Genomic DNA, 12,078 nt, shown 5'->3' with positions numbered 1-12,078 from the left:
GTATTTTGTGTGGGCGGTACCCGAAGGAGTGGACCGATATAGTCTATATTTCAATCCCATTCTGGACTGGATGAAATAATACGATGTGCATAGCCTGCATCAATCAAAAACTCCCTGCGAGGATTATCTTGCGGATTTGCCATTTTGGTTGGTGCCGTCAGTGTTTCTTGGAGATTTTAGGCCAATATCTCAGTAATTATTGGCTCACTCCGGCAAAAAATTTTACCGTCGTAAAGCGAGCAACAAAAAAACTTACTGAAAAAAATTTCAAAACGATCCGTGAGGAGCTCTTAAACTTCACTTTATCCGAATTTTGTGTGGCATGTACTCGAAGGAGTGGACCGATACAATCCATATTCTAACCTGATACAGGACTGGATGAAATAATACAATGTGCAATGCCTGCACCAATCAGAAATTCCCTGCGAGGATTATCTTGCGGACTTGCCATTTTGGTTGGTGCCGTAAGGGTTTCTTGGAGCTTTTAGGCCAATATCTCAGGAAGTATGGACTTCCGCAAGAAAAAAATTGTACCGTCATAAAGGGCGCCGCAAGGAAAACGTACGTAATGGCGGCGGCGAATGCAATTTATTACAACAAAGATCAAAGTGATTCGAGAGAAGGCCGTAAACTGCATTATTTTTGAAATTTTGTGCAGGAGGTACCCGAAGCAGCTGACATATGCAGTCCATATTCGAACCTGATCTATGTCTTGTAGAAATATTACGATGTTCCAAGTACGGATCAAATCGGATACTCTCCTCCAGAGTTATCGTGCGCACAAGTTTTCCGAACATTTTTGAACCTAAACTAAGTTTGGACAAAATATTACGAAGGCCAAATTTTGGACCGAATCGACTGATCCGTTCGAGAGTTATCTTGCGCTCCACCCATTACACACGGTGTTAACGGGTATTTTTGCACCTTTCAGGTTATTTTCTCAAGAAGTATGGACTTGCCCCTGATGAAACTTGTACCGTCGTATGAGGGTACGATTCGAGAGCAGGCCCTAAACTGAACTTATCCGAAATTTTGTGCGGGAGGTACCCGAAGGAGTGGAACGATTAAGTCCATATTCGAACCTGATCTATATCTGGTAGATATATTAGGATGTGCAAAGTATGGATTACATCGGTCAATCCCTTCAAGAGTAATCGCCCGCACAATTTTTCCGAACATTTTTGAACTTTTGTGGGGGAGGTACCGGAAGGAGTGGACCGATATAGCCCATCTTCGAACTTAAACTAAGTTTGGGTAAAATAATACGAAACCCAAAATTTGAACCGAATCGGTTAATCCGTTCGAGAGTTATCGTGCGCTCCAGCCAGACAGACAGACGGACGGACATTGTGGAAAATATCTAAAATCGTTCCTACTTTGAAAAAACCCAACAACATAGAAATAAACAATATATGGCCCATTTCATTGCTGTCAAACTTAGGTGAGATTTTAGAACGAGTCATTCGTATTAAGATGAATTATGGAATAACAGCACCGTATATTCCCGATCTTTAGTCCGGCCATTCAGCTTCTTACGCTCTTCTTAAATTCCACAAAGATATTATTTGCAAATTACGTGAACGAAAATGCACTGTAGCACTTTCACTCGACGTTGAAAAAGCATTTGACCATTCGTCCCATATAGGAATTTTATATAAAACAAGTAAAAAAGTTTCAGTCGGCTTTGCCGACAGAGATATACCCTCAGTCTGTGTATATTGAAACAATTTTTTCCCAAAATACGTATGTATTTAGAGGGTTTTAAATATTTTGGGCGTTTGAACCGGCAAAAATGTTGATTAAGATTAAAAATCAAAAGTTTTGGGGAGGAGATACTAAAAGGAATGGATCGACATTGTCCGTTATGGAATTAAATCTCCAGCCACAACATATGGTGCCACAGAGGGTTTTTACACTCTTCGGTGTGTTTGCTCAAGAAGTATGGACTTGCCCCTAAAAAAAATTTTACCATCGTTATTGGGGCAGCGAATGCAAGTTGCTTCATCTAAAATCAAAGTGATTCGAGTGATGGCCCTAAACTGAACTTTTCCGGAATTTTGTGTGGGAGGTACCGGATGGAGTGGACAAATATAGTCCATAGTTGAATCCGATCTATATCTGGTAGATATATTAGGATGTGTAAAGTATAGACCAATTCGGCTACTCCCTTCAAGAGTTACCGTACGAAAATATTTTTCGAACATTTTTTAACTTTTGTGGGGGATGTACCTGAAGGAGTGGAGCGATATCGCTTATCTTCAAACTTAAATTATGTTAATTTTGGACCGAATCGGCAGATCCGATCGAGAGTTATCTTGCGCTCCAACCACCTCACACGGTGTCACAGGGGTTTTTTGCAACTTTCAGGCTATTTTCTCAGGAAGTATGGACTTGCCCCTGATGAAACTTGTACCGCCGTATGGAGGGCAGCGAATAAAAGTTTCTAAAACAAAAATCAAAGCGATTCGAGTGATGGCCCTAAACTGAACTTTTCCGAAATTTTGTGTGGGAGGTACCCGAAGGAGTGGACCGATTGAGTCCATATTGAAACTTTATTTAAATCTGGTACACGTTTTACGATGGGCAAAGTATGGACCAAATCTGTTACTCCCTTCAAGAGTTATCGTGCGCACAAATTTTCCGACCATTTTCGAACTTTTGTGGGGGAGGTACCGGAAGGAGTGGACCGATATAGCCCATCTTCGAACTTAAACTAAGTTAGGGCAATATATTACGAAAGCCAAAATTTGAACCGAATCGGTTCATCCGTTCGAGAGTTATCGTGCGCTCCAGCCAGCCAGACAGACAGACAGAGGGACGGACATTGCTCAATCGACTCCCAATTGTCTGAAACACATTTCGTCCAAACATACTTAGGGTATGAAAACCATTATTTCGATGAGGCACATTTTGCCCGTATGAAAGTGTATATCGACCTTTTTGTAGAAAATTAACTTTTGTTGAAACTGAGGTATGGGGTACTGTAACTCGCGAACAGTTGTACTATACCATAACTTTTGAACGCATTTCGTTAAAATAAACTGTTTTAGCCCGATTCACCGATGGGTTTTTTCAAATAGTAATTTGAGCGGAAGCTGTGGTCATATTAATGTAAAAAAATAGAAAAAAATCGTTGAAGGAAACGAGTTTTTTTAACCCATTTCGTACTTGGTGTTCGATTTTTCGAACAGTAAAATCACCTTTTTTCAAAAAAATATTTATGGATGAAAAAGTTTAAATTTTAAACAAGTTTTGGTATATGTATAAAGTCTAATCTGTCAGCAAATAAAAAAAATTTGTTTCCTTGAAAACCCCACCTCCCCCTCGATGTTAAGGGTAGGTTTTTAAAACCTATATTTTTGGATCTTTTTTAAATTAATTTTAAAAAAATATAAAAAAAATTAAATTAAAAAAGTAATCATGGGGAATTATTGCCAATATATGTAGCCGTTTCACAAAATATAGAAAACTTGATTTACATGCGCAAGCGCGAATTTACAGATGTACAAATTTGACTGTTCGAAATTTCGAACGCTGGTACTTAACCTACATATCGATGGGTATATCAAAACGTCGAAATTTACTGACAAATTGCGGGGAAAAGTTATTATAGCACCATATAAGACTTAATACTAAATTTCAGCCATTTCTAATGGATAGTGCGGTTAAAAGCATGAAATACCCTAAAATCGTTAGGTACAATTCAACGGAGGCTATACAAAACGTGGACCTATGCTGACAAATTTCTGGAGGAAAGTTAAGTAAGCTCAAAAAAGACTAAATATGTATAAATTTACAGTCATTTCTGTAGGATAATGCAGCTAAATCCTTGAGATCTCCCGAAAATCGGGCGGTACCGCTCTATGGGGGGCAATCCAAAACGTGGACCAGTGCTGACACATTTCGGGGAAAAGTTTTGTAGGTCCAAAGTAGTCTCAATACCAATCTTCAACCATATTTTTATACAAAAATTGTGAAATAAATCAATAAAACGGCAAATAAATCAATTTTATTTTACTTCTAAACATATAGCTTAAGTACCAGTGTTCGAAATTTCGAACACCACTTTCTGGGAAAACGAAAAATCGGAAAATTTTTTTGAGTTGATTTTTGACATCAGTGGGTCCTATTTACCCTAAAAAGTGCTATGTTTTTAAAAAAATAAATAAAAAATTTTCCTCGGTACGATATGGGTTAAGTCAATTTTCAATTAGTGGCTTTACAATACAATGTAGAGTATAATGTTCAAAGAAGAAGTTAAAGAATACACTTCAGAGATGAAGTTTCTAATGTATAAGTTTTTAATATAACCAATGCATCAATCTCAAACGGATGCTGACATTTTGAAGACTGAAAAATTGGGTTTTTGAATTTTTGCTCTAATCGGGACGCGCAACTGTACTCGTTTAAAAACTGATTATGAGATTGTAGTACTCGCGATTACGCATTTTTTGATGTATAACTCGGGCGTGTAGCCTTCAAAGGTTCACAACAATCTCAGCTTAAAGTCGAAATTTTTGTGCGTAAATTTTTCTAAAAAACCAGTTTTTTGGATTCAAAATTTACAAATGCCATTCGATTTCAGTGGAAACCCGCGTGAATTTAGTTTTTTTACTTTCTGAATCTAACAAGCCTTTGCTCGTCTAAATCCATCCAGTAGATCGGCGGATATGATACCCCTCAAATTTCGAAAATCTGCAAAAAATGTTTTTGAAAATATCGCGTATTTAGACGCGTTTTAGATGTGTTATTCCTACTTAGATAAATAGAGCGAAACGCATATTTAAAATGTGCGAAAACAGATATTGAAAAATGTTCGCGAATCCGAAGATATAATAGATTTCTTCTAAAAACTGAGTGCGATGCTACATCCACGCTTCTTGATGGATCGCATTGAAATGACATAGGATGATGTATTTTTTAATGGTGATCATTGAAATCGGATGCGCATAAAATGCAAATGTACTTCGTGGAAATTATGTGCATTTTACTGTTTTTTGCACCCTAACATTCAACTGATGCTACATCGTGGTCGCCAAATGGAATTTCACAAACTGTACACGAAATAAAAGGGATTGATTCGCTGTATTGGAAAATCGGATGCGCATCATGTCATTTTCACTATTACGCGGTTCATATGCGTTTCAAATGTTGTAATATTCAATATAACATTATTTTAATGTTATGCCACAATTGGAATTCCTTGTGATTTAATATAATGTTCTAAAAATATTCGCCAATAGGAAAACTATAAGCGAAAGCATTTTTGCAATAGAATATCTTCACTATTGGGCGAAATTTTGACGAAAAAAGACGAAGAACTCAAAAATTTTTTCTTCAACCTTTCCTATAAAACCATAAAAAAATAAAATTAGAATAACATGATTTTTATTTTTTCGTCACATTTTCTTTGTATTTTTGCAAATAACATGAATACTATAGCTCCAAACTTCACGACTTATGTTTCATTTTATTCCTTGCAATGTCTGGATGCTGCTATAATTTTTGTATATATATTTTTTGTAAGTATAAGCGCTATTGTTTCAAAAATATGTTTGTAAATACGTGAAATTATTTAACAAATTTTAGTTTTCGCGAATCCATTGAAGCTTTTCGAATTTTTTGTTGCATCATCGCAAAGGTTGCGAATTCAGTTAACGATAATAGGATATAACTGCTTACTATATTATGCCGCGATTTTTTTTAGAAATTTTTCTAATTAGCATAATTAAAACGGTCATATCTTTTGCGCGCAACGATCAAAGTTGGTAACGAAAACAGATTTGGAATGACGATTTTTTTCTTTATCTATGTACCAAAAATCATAGATGTAGTATCAAAAATTTTTTTTGATTTTTTTGAAATGGAAAAGACGATTTTAGACATTTTTGCTGATATACCCTCGTTAGCATAAATGCTGAGGGTATAAAAATGTGTTGAAGTTTTCAAGTTTTTTTGTGTTCTTTCTTGATTTCTGGTCAAACCACGGATAATTTAGACCTGAGCTCAAAGAAAGAATTGAAGAATACCCCTTCTTGACGAATTTGTTTAAAATTTGTTATAATGACGTATTTTTTATAGGCGGTCACTGAAATCGGATGCGCGTTATAATCTTATGTACATCGTGCAATTTTTACCCACATAAAGGTTGTTTGAACAGTAAGATGCAGCTGACGGCGCACTTTGGCCGCTGAATGAAAAGTGAAAAAATCGCTACATATTGATAGAGATGCATTCGCTGTATCTGAAAAGCGCATGCGCCTTAACTGATTTTAACGAATTCGCGAATTATACGTTTTTTAACTTTTTTGTTATTTCTATGCTTGTAATTTCAATATTACTTTCTATTTCATAATCCTATTGTTTATAAAAGTAAGCAAATACACTTTCGGGTTTGTCATCGAATTTTCCCTGAAGAAGTTTCAGCAAAGTCCGTCAGTCCTTGCATCGAAATTTAGCGAAGTAGTAGAATAACTCCCAAAAATGTTTTTTCTATTTTTCGTATTGAACAAAAAATATATATGTATTTGAAATAACACTGTGCAACATTTTTGAGCCAATCGCGTGCAAACAACTTCTGTCCAGAATTTTATGAAAGTAGAGGACCAATAGGCAAAAACCATATTTGGGTTTTGTTTTCTTAGATCGGGTTCGGTTTTTATGGCCTCATCTAAACATGGTTAAATATCGAATTTTAAAAACAAATTTGGGCTGTATCTCTGAAGCCAGTACGAGTCCATATTGAAACCTTATTTAAGTCCAAAGTATGGACCAAATCGGTTACTACCTTCAAAATTTATCGTGCGCACAAATTGTCCGAACATTTTCGAACTTTTGTGGGGGAGGTACCGGAAGGAGCGGACCGATATATCCCATCTTCGAACTTAAACTAAGTTTGCACAAAATATTACGAAGGCCACATTTTGGACCGAATCGGTAGATCCGTTCGAGAGTTATCTTGCGCTCCAGCCAGCCAGACAGACAGACGGACGGACATTGCTCAATCGACTCCAAATTGTCTGAAACACATTTCGTCCAAACATACATGGGGTCTTAAACCATTATTTCGATGAGGCACATTTTGCCCGTATGAAAGTGTATATGGTAAATTTCAAAATTCCTTTACAATTCCATCGAAAAAAAATTAAAAAAATTTTTTACAAGCACATACACGATTTTTGGTACATGGGTTAAGAAAAAAATCATGGTTTCAAATCTGTTCGCGTTCACAAAATTGGATGCTGCGCCCAAAAGTTATGAGGGTTTTATTCCCTTATAAAGAAAAAATATTTAAAAATTCCCTTTGTGTTGTAATACCAAAATGTATATATGAATCGGTAACAACATTTTATATCTATCCGTAGACGCCTAAATATTTGCTAAATTTATTTTCATTTTCGCGGAAAATCAAAAAATATTGAAGGAATCTAGGAGTAAATTTTATTTATCCTAACTCAGAGTCCATAAAAATCTCTAAAAAAATAAATTAAAAATACGTACAGAATCTAGACAATGTCCAGAAAAATGTGAGACCAAAATTTTATAGATTAGGAGTTTAAATTGCATATTGCAGCTACAACAAAAGACAAAAGTTTATTGTTGGAACATTAATTCAAGAATATATTTTTTGGTTTAATACGAAAATTTTGAGAAAATTTTTTGGGAGTTATTCTACTATTTCGCTAAATTTCCAAACAAAACCTGAATTATTTTGCTAAAACCTCTTCAAGGAAAATAGTTTATCATCATGTAAGTATATTTGCTTAGTGTGATAAGCAATAGAATTAGGAAATAAAGAGTGATATTGATATTACAATCAAAGAAAAAACATAAAAGTTAAAAACCGTATAACGCGCGAAATAGTTAAAATCAGTTGAGGCGCATGTGCTTTTCGCATAGAGCGAGTGCATCTCTGTCAATATGTTTGCATTTTTCCATGTTTCATTCAGCGACGAAACTGTGCCATCGGTTGCATCTTACTACACCAAAATGCTTCATGTGGGTAAAAATAACGCGATGTTCATATGATTATAAGGCGCATCCGATTTCAGTGATCCCCTGTTAAAAATACGTCAATAAGACAAATTTTATACAGATTCGTCAAGAACCGCGGATGTGCTACCTGATTCTATTTTTGGTTAAATACGAATACTACTCCCGAATCTCTGTAATTTATGACACACATTTTTGACAAATATTATAATCGCGTATAAAGGATTCCATTTATGTAAACAATTTTAAGAGAAATCGCGGTTTAGTATGCGGATTAGTCAAAATAAAATTTTGCTTATTTTCCTATTTTCAGGGTATCTATATCAGCGGTTTTAGTGGATGCATTCAATCGCGGTAGGGCTCATTAAATCCGGCGCAGGAAAAAACTAAAATCACGCGGGGTTCAAGGGTACCTGAGTCACAGTTGTACATTTTGAAGCCAAAAAATAGGTTTTTAAAGAAAATTTACGCACCAAAAATTCGACTTTGGACTCCTATTACTAGGGAGCTGTACGGAGCACACTCATGAGTTATACATCAAACGACGTGGAAGCACGAGTTCTACAATCCAGTAGATAGTTTAGGTCATTATCTGGTTGCGCCCTTCAATTATAAGAAAAATTCAAAAAACACCAATTTCAAAACTTCAAAATGTCAGCATCGATTTTAGCGGGATGCAGTGTATATATCGAAAAACCATATATTAGAACCATGTTGCCCAAGGGGTATTCTTCAATTCTTTCTTTGAGATCAGGTCTACATTTTCCGTGGTTTGACCAGAAATCAAGAAAGAACTCAAAAAAAACTTGTAAACTTCAACACATTTTTACCCATTGTTTAATATTACCACCAACACAGCTTCCACATAAATTATTTGTTATGTTTCATTTTATGCGACCCCGACTAAAACACTTCAATTAATATAAATATATTCATATTGTATAAAATATATTGACAGTTCGCGACTTATTAAATGGTGAACCTCAACTTCAACGATTGTAAAACATTTTTGAATATTACCATATACCCTCGTTAGCATAAATGCTGAGGGTATAATGATTGAACTTAACTTTGATCCGCTTGCCATAAAGATTTTCCACAGTTTCTTCTTGAATAGGAAGTTATGTGTAGAATTTCATGAGATTTTATCTGATACAGGAAATGTTAATTGTGGTGTCCTTCAAAGATAGTCACCACATCTATATAGCATACCCAGCAAAATAAATTGGAAGTAGTGCAATGTGGACTAGTTCTTTCACGGCATGTTTTGATGCAGTTCAAACGGTTCACGACTCCGTTTGAACTCCAGTCCTCACATTTTAACCGCATTTGGATGCAATCCAAAGAATCACATCCATTTGTCACATTTTAACAACATCCGGATGCAGTTCAACGGAGTCGTGAAAAAGGCACTCCACTTCCTCACAATTTAACAGCATCTGGATGCAGTCCAAACGGAGTCGTGAAAAAGGCACTCCGTTCACTACATTTTATTAGCAGTTGTTAGAGATCCCTACACGTTCATAAATCAGTGTATACATCCCCAGCAAAATAAATTGGAAGTAGTGCAATGTGGACTAGTTCTTTCACGGCATGTTTTGATGCAGTTCAAACGGAGTCGTGAAAAAGGCACTCCAGTCCTCACATTTTAACCGCATTTGGATGCAATCCAAAGAATCACATCCATTTGTCACATTTTAACAACATCCGGATGCAGTTCAACGGAGTCGTGAAAAAGGCACTCCACTTCCTCACAATTTAACAGCATCTGGATGCAGTCCAAACGGAGTCGTGAAAAAGGCACTCCGTTCACTACATTTTATTAGCAGTTGTTAGAGATCCCTACACGTTCATAAATCAGTGTATACATCTCTACAGGCAGCGGCAAACATTTTATTAAAAGAAATAAGCGTGTTAAAATTTCCAAAAATTTGCTAATACAAACTACAAAATATTTAATTTGTGAACATTTTTCCGGTAACTCACGAGAAGAAAATTTCCCAATGGAGTGCTGTTGGAGTACATGTCGAAATCTTAACTGGTGATGGCAAAACAATATCAAACCCAAATAGCAGATGAAGCATAAACAATTCAGCTTGGATTAAATAGAGAGTGGAGGAAACACGCATGTTTGCGATTGAATTCAATGGAGAATTTTCATAATTTGTGTTAATGTAATAAAGTTCTTAATATTTTTGTTCTCCACAAATAATAAATGCATTTTATTTGTTCTGGGATATTTTGTAATGGCTTGCACAAAAACACGTGCTTTGGACTGCATCCTATTCTACCCCAAAGGGTTAGTTAAAATGCAATGCCAAAGGTTTAGTTAAAATGCAGTGCCAAAGGATCAGTTAAAATGCAGTGCCAGAGGGTCAGTTAAAATGCAGTGCCAACGGGTCAGTTAAAATGCAGTGCAATGGAGTGCCTCTTTCAGTAGTCACGCTCTTGTAAAAATCATGAGTGAAAATGCATAATTTGATGCACTTCCAGATCACTTGTACATATCATTTAACTGCCTCTTTGGAGGCAAACTTTTTGCTGGGATATTTATACACGATTTTCCTCACATTGAAACAGATTGTACCGGTCTCCTTTATGCTGACGATTCCCTTCTCTATGATCATGATGAGTCGCCAGAAAACGCTTTGTGTAAAGTAAAACATCATTTGGAGAAAATTGCACAATTTTACAGTTAAAATAAATTCATCAAAAACTGAAGAAATATGTGTTAGGAACGCACCTGGAAAATGCAAAAAATTTGTGGTTCCTGAAAGTAAAACTCTAAAGTTATCTTTTAATGGTGTTGAAATTCCTGTAGAAAATACTTTAAAATATTTAGGAATAACGTTTAATAATCTTCTAAAATTTAATAAACATGCTAGACAGGTATTGGGAAAGGCATACAGAATTCTTGGTTCTTTCTCCAGAATTTTAATAAATAAAAATCTCTCTGTGAGAACGAAACTTCTTTTAAAGAAAACAAATATAAGGCCAGTATTTATGTACGCATTTCCCATATGGTTCAGTGTGTCTCCCGTGATAATCAAGGAAATGGAAATATTAGAAAGGAGGGTTTAACGTCATTGTATTGGTAAATATTATGAATCAAGTTGCAAGCGTTATTCTAATAAGATAATTTATAAGGAGTCCAAGGTTACTCTTATAGGGCTGTACGTTTGTGACTTGTTTTCAAAATTTATTTATCGAGTTAGTGATCATCAACATTGTTATGTATCATTGATTTATGACACCCAGATACCGTATTGTTGGACGAATACTAATTACATATATATCACCTATCGGCTATGTAAATGAAGGTCCTCCTAATTTTGATATCAATGTTAATACATGATATGCATTTTATACAAAAAAACTATGTCAGGTACGCACAGTGGTTAACGTGCATTTTGTTTTATTTTCCTTTTGTTTTTATTTTTAGTTTGTAAGATAATTTGAGATTTTTACGCTCGAAAAAATTGTATACTCGGGAGCAAAGAATTTTAAACATTGTTATAAGTAATTATTTGTGTTTTTCGTATTCCAGTAAAAGCATGGTGCTGTTGACATTTCTACCAATATTGTAAATTTAGATAACACATTAAAATCTTAAGTTTGCTTATTATTATTACAACTCTATATAATTATAACGTTTTTAAAAAAGGCTAAATAAATTCAACTTCACATCCTCCTCAAGCAAACACACATAAACTTTACATCCATTCTATAAAGTACAACATAGCTGTGACCTCGGAAAACCCATAACCCATTGACAAAATTCCATTATATGACAGCTGGCCACATAAATGCAACGAAGCATACAACATAAGCTTATACAATTTTTACGCAAAAGCAACAACAACAACTATCAAATGCTGTGTGTATGAGAAATAGATGTCCTTTAAAAGAAGAGCCTGCAACAATTTTACGAACACAACAACACAAAATTCTAATTTTTATTAGTTTGCCTTAAATTTTTTGTTTGAAATTGCTTGCATTGCTCTCAAAGTCAAGGAAGGAAAATTATTTCGTATTAAAAAACCGCAAAAGGTAGGTGTCAAATTAAATAATCGGACAGAAGAATTC

General features: G+C 35.2%; 1 protein-coding gene across 2 annotated transcripts in view; it reads right to left on the bottom strand.

The window, feature by feature from the left end:
- LOC141397957 (uncharacterized) overlaps positions 1-12,078 on the bottom strand; it is a 188,226-nt gene that overhangs the window by 175,240 nt on the left and 908 nt on the right. The gene's annotated exons all lie outside the window — the stretch shown is intronic.

Source organism: Musca autumnalis, unplaced genomic scaffold, assembly GCF_047663935.1.
Source record: "Musca autumnalis isolate F117 unplaced genomic scaffold, ASM4766393v1 scaffold_3, whole genome shotgun sequence".
In the NCBI taxonomy this organism is placed as follows: domain Eukaryota; kingdom Metazoa; phylum Arthropoda; class Insecta; order Diptera; family Muscidae; genus Musca; species Musca autumnalis.
Note: the sequence above shows the minus strand (reverse complement) of the source record. Positions and strands in the feature narration are given on the sequence as shown.